Raw genomic sequence first — 16,224 nt, 5'->3', positions numbered from 1 at the left:
CCTCTGAGCCTCCTCCAGTTCCACTAAATCCCTCTTGAGGTGTGGCAACCAAAACTGCACACAATATTCCAGATGCGATTGCACCACTGATTCATATAAGGGCATTGTGACACTGGCGCCTCTATTTTCAACACCGTTTCTTATTAGTCCTACCATGCTCTGGGCCTTTTTTTACAGCGGATGCACACTGTGTCGACACCTTCATTGAACTGTTTACTGTTACTCCAAGATCTCTCTCCTCATCGCTCACTACTAGCTCTGATCCCATTAGTTTGTATGAGTAGTTAGGATTTTTGGCACCCACGTGCATCTCTTTCCACTTGCTTGCGTTGAATGACATCTGCCATTTCGACACCCACTTTCCTAATGTGCAGAGATCCCGCTGAAGGTCCTCACAGTCCCTTAATGTTTTTACCACTCTGAACAATTTAGTTCCATCAGCAAACTTGGCTATTCCACTGGACACACCTGATTCCAGATAATTTATGAATAAGTTAAAAAGCACCGATCTGAAATGTCCATTTATCCCTACCCTTAGTTTGCTATTCTTTAGCCAGTTGTGGAGTCCTTGGGGTTCTCTGAGCTTGGGGTTCAACCAAGCTCAGAGAACCCCAAGGACTCTACAGTTCAACCCTGAGCAACACATATTCTCTTCTATTTAGCCAGTTGCTTATCTGCCTTTTTCTTCCATGACTGTTGAGTTTCCTGAGAAGTCTTTGATGAGGATCTTTATCAAAGGCTTTTTCAAAATCTAAATCAATGATGTCTACTGGCTCACCCTCATCCACGTATTTATTAACACCCTCAAAAAGCTCTGGTAGTTTAGTTAGATAGGACCTTACCTTAAGTGAAGCCAATCTCAAGCTTCTAGATGCTCAATCCCATTATTGCAGGAGCTTCACACTGATAACATGGCTAGATGATGTGTTGATTGCAGTCAAGAAATGAGCCTGCCCTTCCTTCCTTCCTTCCTTCCTTCCTTCCTTCCTTCCTTCCTTCCTTCCTTCCTTCCTTCCTTCCTTCCTTCCTTCCTTCCTTCCTTCCTTCCTTCTAAAATTGAGGCCGGTTCCTCCTGTTTGTCTGGCTTGAGAGTTGCTAGTGCTCACTTGGCCAGATCCAACCCTGTAGGGCTGAAGGGCCAACTTAGACAGCTCTTCAAGCAGTTTGTAAGAGCTTGCCTGTCTGATCTGGCCTTGGCCATTTCTCCAGCGCTAGGACTACACCTCTCTCCTTAGAATGGCCTTGCCAGTCTTCCCCTTGTAGGCAATTCAACAGTTTAGCAAATGAGGTCTCACACAGCCCCCCCCCCCCCAATTTCTTTGGTCTGCTCATAGGTTTGTAAATGGAAAAAAACATTTTTGGCCTGTTGATGGCTCAGGACAAAACTATTCTCTCATGCAGAAGCATGCCCTTTTTTGGCCACAAAGAGGACATAATTACCCAGAACGAAGAGCATACATAGTTACTTCGAAACTGAGCTTAACAGCTGGTTTCACTCAAGCCCTCCTGAGGTTGACACAGCTTAAATGCACTTGCGGAAGGCCCAGAGAGCCTGCAACCTGCACCGGTGAGCTCTCCTAAACCTCTCCGCTTTGCTGGCTGGGACTTGGGGCTAGCAGTTTCCTTCTGCTTTCACACCCAGCGGTTTGCTTCTCCCACCCAGCCAGCTTCCTTGCCAGCAAGAGCTTCCTAGCTGCTGCTGACGCTTCCTCATCCATGTTCCCTTTGATGGCAGTTCCTGGAACCTTGGTTGGATTCCTGCCATCTTCACACAGCCGTTTCTGAAAAGGGACAACTCAGTGCCGAATCATCTACTTTTCCTGCCTGCCTCAGCCCAGAATGTGTATGTGTCTCTTGGGTGCTTCCAGACTTTCTCCTCTGAAGTTATTTTTGCATTAGACACTGCTGGGACTGATGGTCTGGGAGCACATGTGAATAAAAATTTCCACAGGGAGCCATTTCAGCTTTGTGTTCATGGAAACCCCCCAGTCCTGTTGTCAGTGAGCAGTTGTGGTCAGGACAGAAAACTGTTTAAGCCTGACAAATGCATTCCTCCAAATGTTGACAGAAGTCTTGAACTTTTCTCATAAAACATCTGACTTTTTAAAGCTGCTTGCCAATGGCAGTGACTGCCAAAGAAATCTGGACAGGATTATAATCCAGCAGGACTATAGCTCCATATGTGAAATTGCTAAAATTTATGATGTAGCTCTAAGAGGTGAAGTGGTACGTAGTGGGTCATTGGAGAAAGACAAAGAGTGAGTCTGACTGAACACCTTGATCCACTCTGGTTGGGCCCAGTAGGCTGGGGCAGAGTCCTGTCCTGGTATGTGGAAAGAGTTTACACTGGCTTCAAGGAGGTGGACAGGGTTCTTGGGCTGTGAACGTGACCACTCCTAGCAGAAATGGGACAGGCATGCTGCCTTCTTGATCTCTTGGCAGCATTAATCATGATATCCTTTTGGACTGGCTGCAGGGGTCGGGGGACTGCGTTGCACTGGTTTCCTTCTTTCTCTGGGGACAGTTCCAGTGGAGGGGGACGAGGAGAGATCAAGCCTGAGACCCCTACCTTGCCTTCAGGGTCTGAATGCTTTCCTCACTCCTATTTAAGATCCACGTGAAGCTGCTGGTGAGATGATCTGATGGCACGGGGACAGGTATCATTAATATGCAAATTGCCCAGTTGTGTATCTTGACCTCTGACTGACCAAGTGATGCTGTTACGGTTCTCTCTCTGTGTCCGGAAAACGTTAACATCTCGAAGGGGAGGATCAGGCTTAGTTCAACCCTTGCAAGACTGAGTGACTATGGATTCATGGACCCTCTGTTTCTGGTAATTTGCCATTTTCAGTTCTGATCTGGGCTGCATTCCTCAGATGCAACCATCGCTTAGTCTGGGGAGCTTCTAGACTCATGGCTCTTGCTTGAAGAGCAAGTGGCAGCTGTAGCTAGCAGGGCCTCTGCAGAAATTCATTTTAGACCCTTCCCACAATCATTCACGTCTTAGCTACCTCTTGTTTGCATTACTGCAATGCATTCTCTATGGGGCTGCACTCAGAAGCTACAGCTGGTTCAGAATATGGCAGTGTGAGCAGTTACAGGTGTATCTTGGTTTACCAGTTGGCTTCCCGGTGCAATTCCAGGTGCTGGTTGTTACCTAGAAACCCCTTCATGGCTTAGGGTGTGGAACCACCTCTCTCCAATTGTTTCTGCCGTGCCATAAAATTTGGCAGGGTTGGCACGGTCCAGGTCCCATCAGCAAAACAGGTCGTCTTATGGGATTTGCCCTCTGGAACAGCATTCTTTCCAACATCTGTGTGGCTCTGACTATGCTTTCTTTTTAGGAAAGCTTTAAACTTGGGCCAGGGTGATTGGCGAACCTGCCTGAGTGATGCGGTACTTTAATTCTTTTTGCATTTCCCTGCTGTGTGTGTGTGTGTGTGTGTGTGTGTGGGAGGGAGGGGCAGCATTATGTTTTTTCCCTGTTTGCTTTTTATGACTTGGTTTTAAACTTTCATCTGTTGCTCTAAGTCGCTTACAATTAGCTGGCTTAGGCAGGGAAGGAAGGGAAGTGGGGGGAGGTGGGGTAACAGGCAGCCGGCAGAGGAGGCTCCTGCTTTTCCAGGCAGCCTCCATCACCTGCTGGCAGCCCAGGAGCTGGGCAGGAGGAGAGTTCCTGGAAGCCCCTCCCTACCCCATGGGCAGACCATCTGTGGGATGATGGAGGCTGCCTGGTCACCTCACCCTGGAAGTGATGCTCTGCTTTACTGGGAAGCCCCTTCCCACCCTCTGCACCAGGGCTGGACAGATGGCTGAAGCTGTAGCACAAGTTAATTGTCAATGTTCAGCCCCCCCCCCCCAGCCCCAGCCCATCTTAAGGAGAGTGACGGGGGGATTTTTTTCCCCAAGGGGGTCTGCAAATGCAGTAATCTTAACGTGTCCCTCCACAAAGCTGCCAGGAGTTGTCTTGCTGGCCTCGTTACTGAGACTGATTAGAGCTTCGCTGTTGGGACAGAGCAGGAGGTGCGTTGCAGAACGCAGAAAGCATTTCCGTAGCTGTCTGGATGGACTCAGTGAGATGTGCTGTCGGTTCCTTCAGTAGAAGTTCTTTGCAGCCCCCTCTTACCTCCCCCCATCCATGCAGAGAGACCAGGCTGCATTCGGAGGAGTGCGTTGGTTATACAGCGCTAACAAACATTCCTCTCTTCCTAGGATGAGGAATGTAGGGAAGTAGATGGTGGATGGTATGGGGGGGGGGGGGACATCACCAGCTAGTTCCTTCTCTTGATTCTTTCCCCCCCGTTCCTGCCAGCTGCGCTTGCTCAGATGCCAGTTGTGGGTGGGTCCCACAGCCTGTAGGTTGGCAGCGGCAGCAAGGACAACCCCCTTTGGTCAGCTTGGTTAGTTTTAGATCAGCAAGTCCCTGAGTCCTGCCAGGAACGGTATGGACCTTCCCCATCTGTTCATCCAGACCAGACCAAGAGCTGTTGCTTCAAGGACAATAGCAGAGATCTCACAATCACATCATCCATTCAGAACCTCCATCTATCCCTGCTGTGGACTTTGTCCAGGATAAGATCAATGCTAGTCAGACTTAACTGCCACTCACCTTCCTTCTGTGATGGGTCTACTGGCATGAAATATCCAGATTCATTCCCTTTAATCCCTCGTCAAGGTAGCAACAAAGGTACACCTTTCCCAGTGTTCCTTCAGGTGTATTTGCCATAAGCTAGCTAGGCTCAGAGAGCAGCAGGCACTCCTTATCCCAGGGTCATCTGTTCCTGGATGCTCAAGACCTGACAAGGAGCATGCAAAACCTGAGAGTCCCACACAGCACAGATAGCCAGGCACACCATGGCAGCTGGTGACTAAAGAGTAAGAAGTGTAATAACCCTTTCCAAAACAATCACAAGGTCCGTCTGTCTTTCCTTCACAAAAGAGATGACTCTCTTCTCCTTCACGCTGAGAAAAAAAACAGAACCTGGCACCCTTAATTTGCTTATAGATGGGTTCTCACTTGAAAGCATGAGCACTTGCTAGAATTCTTATGCTGTTACCTGAACCTTCTTCCTAATAAATCTTCCTAATTTGAGCTTGGAGAGCCTTGTTCTTTGGAATTAACTATATCCAGTCCAAGTTGCTGTCGTGTCCATGAGAGGGGCCGGGGGGAGGGGGGGTCAGACTGACAAAAACAGCAAGATCCTGTGGATGCTGCTGACTAAAAAAAGAAATTGGGCAGTTACAGAGAGCAGGGAATCACACACACACACACACACACACACACACACACACCAGTTTCATGTTGCAGTATATAATGGCTGAGACCACATTTCATCTAGGATCAATGGCTGCCTCTTTTTTGATGCAACCAAAATAGCCTGTGAGCCACCCATGATCCTGGGCTCCAGTGTGACAGCTCCTTTGGCGTGAGAAACACCAGAGGTCTCTCTCAGAAGGTAGGACATAATCTGCTCTTGTTGAAATCAGAATTTTGCCCTGTCCTTGGCTCAATCCACCTCAGTCCATTGGGAACATCTGCCAATCTGGCTTCCCATTCCAGACTTGGAACAACTTCCATTCTTCAAAATCAATTTGTCCTCCTGGCATTTGTGCAGCTCCACGGTCCAGATTAAGCAAGAGTTACACTCAGGAGGCAAATCCCCCATTGAAGTCATTAGTCCTGTGCAGCTGAACCCCAGTATTGTGACCCCTATTGAACAGAGACTTATGTTTAAATGAATGAAACCGTAAAAAGCCACTCAGGAGGCCAACTGATGTTTCTGCAGTGAGAACTGAATTCTTTCTGGGCTTCACAATTATACAGTTACACCATAATTGTGTAATGAGGGAAAGCTGAGATGTCACTTGATTTCACCTTGAAGCTGAACAATATTAACTGTAGCCCACATTACCCTGAGTCACCTTCTAGTAGAAAACCAAAAACACCAGCATTATGAACAAATGTTTTATTCCCTCTCACGGCCCCTAATCCCATTCCCCCACTCTGGTTTAAAGAAAATAAATAGTGTCAAGCAGTACAAAAATTTCCAGGATGTTTGCCAAGCAAAAGCCTGAACATCATCAGCCTGATATGTTGCATTTCAACATAGATGTGAGTGAGCCTGGCAGAGTTTTTAGGGAAAGGAGAGGATGCGGTCCTTTACAATTATGGATGGGAGCCTCCCTCACCAACCCAGCCCTTGCTCTGCCACCTGAAAGAGCTGCTGGCACCGTGGAGTGGGTACAAGACGAGGCTGGGATCTGGGGTGGAGGCTAGGCTTGGGGCTGCCGGGCCCTTTCAGTGATGCTGGACAGCCAACCAACAGCAAGAGGAGAGGCGGTGGCGGTGGAGGGCAGAGCCCAAGGGACTGACCATCTCCTCCTGGCCTCTGGCCATGTTCGGGACGGCAAGAGCAGGCTGTGTTGGCCTCTGCAAAGAGGGTGCCCAGTCCCTGACCACTGTGGGTCTAGGAGGCGATGCTGAGATTCAGCCCTATGGCAGGGATGGTCTTGACCACCCCAGGACCCTTCTTTCCGAGCAGGCAGACCCATTCCTCAACAAAACTTCGGCCTGCAGCCATCTACCCCTCTTATTTTTAAGAGTGCCGAAGGAATGTTTGTTAAAAGGGAATGCTGGAGGCTGGATTTTCACTTGGCTTTGCTATTCCCACTGGGATAGTTTTGGGTTTTTCTTTTTCCTAATCAGCCTAGGGCTGTGATGTACAACTGTTTTGGAGTAAAAAGTTGGCCCTGGGGGGCTTCATTGCCCAGAGTTCATAGAGTCAGCAGTGGGGGTAACCAGGACCCTAAAACCCTAAACTTTGTTTTGAAATTTTTTAAAAAATGCAGTACAGTAGTTAACAAAATGGTTCTCATGTCTTTAATGATGTTTTCATTCTGTTGTGTAAGAAATGACATGGTAGCAACTCTAGTGGAGCATAAGGTCCCGCCAAGGCTTTCAGGGGCAGTATGAAGTTTGCATAGTTCTGGTTTCAGCTGATAGATCTACTGCAAACCAGCCTGAAGAACAGCTTTGCTACTTGCTTCTTTCAATGCTTTGGTAATCTCGGAGTTGGGCATCTCCCATTGTGGCAGCCCCTAAAACAGTCAAGAATCTTCAGCTAGAAACAATCAAGGTCGAAGGTGCTGAGAGGTTCAGCTTGTGACATCAACTAGAGTAGACAGCTGTCAAGAGGAGGAGAGGCAGGAGGGACGTGCAAAATTGAGCAGTCAGGAAAGCACTACTTTCTTTTAAAAAGCTGTATTTTTTGCTGATATTTTGCTGAACAGTTTGTCATGATCCTCCTGGGGAGTCATCGCATTTGGGGAAATTATTGCCAATTATTGTGTGCTTCACGAGCCAAGAGGCACCAGGACAGATCTTGTCTCTGCTTTCCAAGAGCTGCAGGACAAGCCCACCCACCAGGGTGAAAGAAGGGACTTTTTGCATTCAGATTCGGATTTGGATTCTTTCCAGCCTGAGAGCCTCTGTTGGAAGAAAGAGCTGGTCACAACATGGCCCGGGGCCCTCACCTGGATTTCACTGGGCTTCAGAGAGACGGACGGACGGAAGGAAGGAGGGAGGGAGGGAGGGAGGGAAGGAAGGAAGGAAGGAAGGAAGGAAGGAAGGAAGGAAGGAAGGAAGGAAGGAAGGAAGGAAGGAGGCAGGCAGGCAGGCAGGCAGGCAGGCAGGCCATCTGGTTGTCATACTTGAGTAAGAAAATGGATGTTTCACCCAAGGTGTCTCCCTTCCCCCACTTTCCTTACTGAGCTTCCTTTTGCAGAGAGGAAGAATTGAATTGTTTGGAGAGAAAAAACACCTCTCTGTTGCTCTGGCCAAACAGGGAGATGGGATGCTTTGCCAGGTGGGAGGACGGGGGGAGTCACAGGAGCCAGAAGGAGGGAAGAGGCAGATGTTTTCTCCAAAGGGAAACCATTCTGCTCCATAGCTCCAGAGGAAACATGGCCCAGAAGGGGCTGAACCAATTGTTCATGAGATTTCTTTTAAGGGAGACAGGTATACAAACAGCTCCAATCAATTATTTAGTTAAATAGCTGAAGCTCCCCAGGCCCTTCCCCAACATCATGGGGATTGGGGGGGGCGGTTGCACAGCACCGTCCCAAACATGGACTAACCTCCAGCCCTGATCATTGTTCCCTTCCCTGAACACCCTCCATAACTCAGTCCTTTGAGGGTGGTGCGCCAAATCGGGCAAACTACTCGATCAGTGCAGACTAAAGTGGAACAACTGCTCATGATTTGGAAAGCCAACTTTTACTGGTGCAGCTTAACATTACATTTACCTTTCTGGAAATCTTGTGGCACCGCTGATTGAGAAGTATTCTGAATTTGTTTAAATGTGGACTGTAAGAGGCTTGGAAACAGATGGATGGATCGCCCATAAAACCTCCCGCTTTTGGCAAATCCATGCTGACTTTGAGCGATCACTGGTATCTGGTACTGCGGGGAGGAGTAGCTACAAATAAAGCAGCAGAAGACAACAGCTCTTGCCAAAAGCCCTAAGCTGCATAATTGGCTTCTTGATGGACACAAGATAGAATCGGTATCAGGTATATCTGAAGTATCTTCAGATGGTATTCCAGGTTCTGGGAGTGTGAAAGCCCAAACAGGCCATGCCAGGCTCAGAGCTCAAGCAAACTCAGCGGCAATCTTGACTTTTTCCACAGCCACGGGGGCGGTTGGGTACCTCCTCCAACTAAACGGTTTCAGGCAAACCCATTGGCACAGCTTCTCTGCAGTGTACAGCCTGGCCCTGATTCTGCCTCCAGCCCAGCAGCGCAACCTCAGTTCCTAAGAGCACTTTTACGACTGCCCAGGTGCATCCATCTTATAGCTGAAGGGGGGCATCCAAAGATGGCAAACGAGAGCTTGGCTGGCAGCTGCAGTGGCTGGCTGAAGAATAAATTCTTCCCAGGGGGTCTGGTCTCTCATGCATTTTCGGTTAACTCACAAATGTTTCTCACATACCACCTGCACCTGCCTAATCATCCTGTCTTCCCCACCTTTCCCCCTCAATCACCCCATTTATATCCTACATCAGTCCAGCCACTCCATGCATCTGATGACATGAGCTGCAACTTACAAAAGCAGGTGCCTTTTCAATCAAATGTTTTGGTCAGAAAAGGTGCTCCCAGATGCCTTCTGATTTTTGGCCAACGTAGATTAACAGAGCTCTCTTCCTACAATGTCTACTCACATTTCTAGAGGCTAATATATCATTAATACCTAAAGAAGATCAAGACTTGACTTCACCAAAAAATTACCATCCGATATCATTACTGAATAATGACTATAAGTTATTTACGAAAATTTTACCGAAGAACATGAAAATGGTTTTACAGGACGTTATTCATGAAGATCAGTGTGGGTTTTTACCCAACAGACAGTTGAGAGATAATATCAGAAACCTATTGGGCATTTTGGAATACTTAGAACAACATAATGAAAAACAACCTGCACTGATCTTTCTAGACGCAGAAAAGGCCTTTGACAATTTAAACTGGACTTTCTTCTTTAAAATTTTGGAAGACATGGTGAGAATTTTATTAAATGGGTAAAATCGATTTATACCCCACAAAAGGCACAGATAATTATATGGAGAATTAATAAAATCTTGTAAGATACAGAAAGAGACAAGACCAACATGCCCCTTGTCACCATTGTTATTCATCTTAGTTCTGGAAGTATTGAGTAGAGACATAAGAAAAGGCGAAAGAATTGCTGGAGTGAGGATTGAAAGGGAAACATATAAATTACAGGCATTTGCTGATGATTTGGTGCTAATCTTGGAAGATCCTTTGGAAGGAATAGAAATATTAATGGAAAAATTAAAGGATTTGGGGGCATTAGTGGTTTTAAAATTAATAACCAAAAGACAAAGATGTTAACAAAGAATATGAAAATGGAAAATCAAATAAAACTGATGGGAAAAACTGGTTTTAAGATTGAGAAAAAAGTAAAATGTTTGGGTATTACTATGATTAATATGAATTGTATGTTGTTTTGGAACAATTATGTTAAGACATGGAATGAAATTAAGAAGGATACGCTAATTTTCCTTGCTGGGGAGAATCTCTGTGATAAAAAATGAATGTATTGCCTAGAATGATGTTTTTGTTTCAAACAATACCTCTTTTGACAACTGAGGCACCATTTAAGCAATGGCAGAAAGATCTATCTAGGTTCGTATGGCGAGGGGGAAGCCGAGGGTTGCATATAAATCCCTCCAAGATGCAAAGGAACGAGGAGGATTGAGACTGCCCGATCTGAAGTTGTGTTTTGCAGCTGCTGCTGGTTTGGATGGAGGAGTTGGTGCTGCGGAGAAGGAAGCGAACGTTAGAACTAGAGGCTCGAACTAGACCTGAGCTTTGGGTGGCATGGTCTTCTCTGGTAAAGTTAATGCGGTTTTTAAAACCACTATATTAGAAGTGCCCTGTTGAGAACATGGACTAGCTATAAAGCCAGATTGTTTTTCACTTTCTTATTACTTTTCCCTATTTTTCTTTTCTTCAGTTCCAAATTTGTATTGTTTTTATTCTACTTCTTTAATAGAAATGATAAAAAATAAAAAGAGTGAGTTACTTTGCACTTGCAGCCCTGCCTCCACATGCACCTAAGCCTAGCATAACATCCGTTTTCCTCCTTGGACAGCTCTAATACTGGGCCCAAAGCCTGAAAGCCTGAAATCCCTGCCAATGCCATCTCTGGGGGCCTTTTGGATGCTTATGTTTGAGAAGCAAGCCCCCTTGCTTCCTCCCTCCCCTCGCATCCCTATTGCTTTTTCACTGCTTGTTTTTAGGATAATGTAATTATCAGCATTTCACAGAGCACAAGAGGAACAATAAGGGTCTTCATCAAGGAAAGGGACAGGGGAAACAGAGAAAGGAATAAGCAGGCAGAAATGTGCTGCGGTATCTGCCGGGGGCGGGGGGGAGAAGGGGGGCCGGAGCGATGCAAGGAGCGCCATGCCACGAGTTCCACGGCTTCTCTACATGCATTGCAGCATCACACGTGTGCCCCAAAGAGGCAGACCTTGTGATGCAACACTGCTTTTGTCTGTCTGATGAACACCACTGGGAATAGGGACTTATTTCAGATCCATATAAGGTGAGAGGTGTGCAACACCCAGTGCTCCCTCCGCATTCCTCACCCTTTCCTCACTGTGAGAAGCAAAAAAAACCCCGGCCACTGTGCACCGCAGCAATAAACCTCTCCCTTGAACTTCCCAAGCAGGATGGGGAACAGGAACAAGGTGCTCTGAGGGAGATCTGAGGAGGCCAGACGATGCAAGCGTCCTCCCCAGTGGGAAACCCTACTGCCACACTGCCAGCCCGCACGCAAGCTGGCCAGGGCAAGGCTTGGGACCCCGTTGGCAGGGGAACTACCCAGAGGCCCTCCCTTTCTGCTACACAGAAGAAGACAAAGGCAGACGCTGGGAGCAATGGCTGAGAAGGGGCAGAGGGCTAGCTGCACCTCCCCAGCAGCCTCAGAACGAATGGAAGGGAATCCCCAGGGCTCTGGAGCAGGTCCAGGAAGCACTGAGACTGAGCTGAATCCATTCCAGGCACGGCTAACCCTGAACGAATAGGTTAAAAAAAGTTTAGTTAGAAATACTGCATAAGATGAATATTTTGTCTCTGATATTTCTTTTCTGGGTACAAGCTCTGTAATGTTACATATTTTGGTATCACTTTACTTTATAAATTAAGAGTAAGCCAGCATCATCCTGAAGCCTGCACAGAGCCGGTTTTTTTTCTTTGCCTTTATTTTTTTCTGTGGAAGTTCCTTTTAGGTTGGAGACTGTAATTTGAACAGCTTTATATTTTTGTCATCCTGCATATTTTGCATAGAACTACTTGAAGCTAAAAAGGGATTTTTACATTCTCTTTTCCTTTTCTGAAAAATAAAGTTTGCTTTTATTTATCTCTTGTGGGATTGATCTGCCTTGCAAAGGGGAGGAAGGAAAAAGGCTGATTCCAGTAGAAGAGAATATGTGTAGCTCAGGGTTGAACTGTGGAGTCCTTGGGGTTCTTTGAGCTTGGCTGTTTTCTTGCAAACATTTTGTTACCTAGCTAGGTAACATCTTCAGTGCTAGAATGGAATGGGGTTTGCTCTCTGTTTATATACTGTGGCATGCACTGCCAGTGCTGGTGGGGGTGGGGGTTTTGTTTTGTTTTAATATATAGCACTTCCACACATACAACCTAAAGTATGGATCAGGTATGTAGATGACACCCTTGTTATAATAAAAAAGGAACAACTAGAGAAGACACATGAAACCATCAACAACATCCACAAAGGAATAAAATTCACCAGAGAGGAAGAAAACAATAACACACTACCCTTCCTGGATATCCTCATCAGCAGAGGAAACAACAGCAAATTAGAAACCCAAGTCTATCGAAAGACAAACCACACTAATCAAGGACTCCATTACCAAAGTAACAACCCAACCTCCTACAAGAGGAGCTGTGTAAGAACATTATTCAAGCAAGCACAAACACATTGCAGCAACCCAGAACAGCAGAAAAAGGAAACAGACCACCTATACAACATCTTCCATCAAAATGGATATCCATGCAACTTTATCAAAAAGTGCCTGACCACTCAACCTACTACAACACAACCAACACAAGCTATGAAAAGGATAACACTGCCATACATCAGAAATGTCTCAGAAACTACCAACAGACTATTACAACCACATGGCATCTCCGTAGCACACAAACCAACTAAAGACCTCCAAAACATCTTAAGCAAACCAAAAGACCCAGTACCCCAAGAAGAAGAAACAAGAGTCATCTACAACATACAGTGTAAGAACTGCGCATCCATGAACACCAACCAGCAGTCAGAAGACATGATGAAAACTCCTTAATTTCACAACACATGGACAGACTTAACTATACTTTCAACTGGGAAACTGTCAGCATCTTAGACCAAGCTAAATCCAAAAACGCGAGGGAATTCTTGGAAGCCTGGTATTCAGACAAGGCACCATCAACAGGCACATAGAAATAAACAACATCTACACACTGTTCAAAAGAGACAATAGAAAGGAAAACAAAAGACCAGAACATCTCCTCACCAGCAATCATCACCCAGATAAGAAGGGATTAACACCAAGATTATCACCAAACATACTGTCAGGATCTACGCAAGCCAGAACCTTCAATTGTTTTTATTGCTTTTACTTTTATTGCTAAGCATAGATCAATAGTGGAATAGTGGGAATGTTATTTTAAATCGTTTGCTTGACCTGCCATAAAAAGGGGGGAGAGGAGGCCAGGTGCCATTATCTCTATCTTGTAACAGACATCCAAGGCCAGGAGGTGTGAGAACCGGGGCAAGGCGCGAAGAGTTGCAAGCGGGAAAAGAAACCTAGAAGGGGGGGAAATTGGGCTTAAAAGGACAAGGCTTTGCTGTGTAGAATTAGACTCAACAAACTATGATGCTGTATGCTTCTCCTGAATAAAGAAATCTCTGATGGAACTTTTGGTCTCCAGAGGATTTACTGAACTTTGGGATTGAGTGTGCAGACTCTGACACATACAATCAAGCAGCAAACAATACCCTAATCAAGGAGGGGGGGGGAATAAAACAAAACCAAAGCCCTACCTCCACCAACACTGGCAGGGCATGCCGCAGTATATAAACAGAGAGCAAACCACATTCCATTCTAGCACTGAAGATGTTACCTACCTGGGCAACGAAATGTTTGCAAGAAAACAACTAAGCTCAGAGAACCCCAAGGACTCCACAAAAAAGGCTGATTCCCTAAGCCATGCACAATGTTACAAGGCCAGGATCTTCTCATTTTCTTCCTTTTAATTTGCCAGAAAAGCAACCCAGTTTGTGGGAGCCCTATCTTTCTCACAAACCAAATTCAGAAGAAAATGCCATGTGAAGCACCTCCCCAGTGTAAGGTTTGCCCCGTTCGACAGAGAAACTCTCGTGACACGTGTGGTTCACAAAGAAGGTTTACTCATGCGTAACGTAGTAGTCACAAGCAAAGCCAGGACTGGCTTGGTACAATTGCATCACTTGTTATATTCCCCCCTTCCCGTGCTTTTTTCCCGCCCCGCGATCACGTTGCAGCTGCGGATTATGGGCCCCCAATAATCCCCCTTGATTGTTCATGATGGCAGGATCGGTCAGGGTCTATTGTCCTTGATTGCCAGTCCCCCTCCGGCTGGGTTGATTCCTCCCCGTTACGTGCAAGCCCGCGGGTTCTGTGCTGCGTTGCGATCTTGTTTCGCTGCCTGCGGCCCCGTTCATTGCTGGCTCGCGCCGTTATCAGTTTATAGTTAAAAGCTTCCGCTGCGGTTTTCCGGTTTGGCTGGGCGCAGGTGGCCCGTTAATTAGCGGCGCTTTCAGTTCCTCTTTTCCCCGCTAGCTACCGCCGGTGGATTCCGCGTGGTCTGGCTGCGAGCTTCCCTGAAGCCCCGTGCTGACCGAACCTGACATACCGCCCCCCTGAAGACAATTCCCCCCCCCCGGCTCTATTTCGGCTTCCCGGGGTATTTCTTGTAAAAGTCCCGCACTAGGTCCGGTGCCCTTATGTGGGTTTTACTCACCCATTCGCTGTGGGACTTGGGAAAATGTTTCCATTGCACTAGGAGCTGGGTCTGCCCCTTGTGCCTCCGGGCGTCCAGTATCTGGTTGATCCCGAAATACTGCTCCCCCCCGACCATGATGGGTGGTGGCACTCCCTCTGTCTTGTGCCAGGCGTTCCCCGGCTGGTGCAGCTTTAGCAGGCTGAAATGAAACACCGGGTGGATCTTTCCGAGGCTTTTCGGGAGCGTCAGCCTGACGGTTACTGGATTGATGACCTCTGCAATGGGGAACGGCCCCACAAACCTCGGGCTGAGTTTTTTCGATGCCTGGTGCGTTTTTAGGTTTTTGGTTGACAGATACACCTGGTCCCCCACTTTCCACTGCTCCTCGGGGAGCCTCTTGTGGTCCGCGTGTTTCTTGTAGTCGGCTTTGGCTCTTTGCAATGCCGTGTGCGCCGCTCGCCGGGTCGCGTCGATTTGGGCGAACCAGGCGTCCAGGGAGTTGATCTGGGATTCCGGCTGAGGCAACTCCGGCATGGGGACGAAGTCTCTCCCGGTGGCTACTTTGAACGGAGAGAACCCGGTACTCTTGTGGACGGCGTTGTTGTATGCCACTTCCGCGAATGGTAGTAGCTCCGCCCAATCGTCCTGTTGGTGCCCCACGTAGCAGCGCAGGTACTGTTCGAGCCCCCCGTTCAGGCGTTCCGTGGCTCCGTCCGTCTGCGGATGCGCCGCGGAAGAAAGGGCTTGTTTCGTCCCCACCCGCTTCAGGAACTCCCTCCAGAACCGCGCGATGAAGTTGCCGCCCCGATCGCTGACGACCCGTCGGGGCGCGCCGTGGAGCCGGTAAACATGTTGCACGAACAGTCTCGCCAACCCCTCTGCCGTGGGGACTCGCCGGCACGCTACAAAGTGTGCTTGTTTAGAGAATAAGTCCGTAACCACCCAAATGGCGGTCTTCCCCTTACTCTCCGGGAGCTCTACTATGAAGTCCATGGCGACCTCTTGCCATGGGCCGTCGGGTTCCACTACCGACTGGAGTAGCCCTCTAGGTTTGCCTTTGGCCCCTTTCGCCGTCGCGCACACCGGGCAACCCCCCGAGTACGCCTCCACGTCCTTACGGAGCGTGGGCCACCAAAATTGCCGCCGGATTAAGTGGAGCGTCTTTACGAAGCCGTAATGCCCCGCGCTCCGGCTGTCGTGGGCTCTTTCCATGACCTCCCGTCAGCAGCCCTCGGGCACGTACAGCTTTCCTTTGTGCCACCACAACCCCTCTTGGCTGGTTAGTGCCTCTCGGTTCTGCTTGAGCCAAGCGTCCCACTCCGCCGCCTCCGCGAACCCTTGCCTTACTTCAGGCGCCGCGTCCCGTCGCTCCCCCTTGGTCTGGCTTCGGGTCACCGCCTTTGCAGCCAGTCTGCTGGCAGGGATGATGGAGTCCACGATCTCCTCCCGTAGGCTGGCGTGCTGGGGCATGCGAGACAGTCCATCTGCTAGGAAGTTGCGCTTCCCGGGGATGTGTTTTAGTGTGAACCTGAACCTCCCGAAGTACTGGGACCACCGCGCCTGTTTGGGGGATAGCTTACGCGGGGTCTTCAGGGCCTCGAGGTTCTTATGGTCCGTCCACACCTCGAACGGTTCAGCTGCCCC

Source organism: Python bivittatus, unplaced genomic scaffold, assembly GCF_059951505.1.
Source record: "Python bivittatus isolate LINGU-HERP-01145 unplaced genomic scaffold, Pbiv_v1 ctg000390_np1212, whole genome shotgun sequence".
Lineage (NCBI taxonomy): Eukaryota > Metazoa > Chordata > Lepidosauria > Squamata > Pythonidae > Python > Python bivittatus.
Note: the sequence above shows the minus strand (reverse complement) of the source record.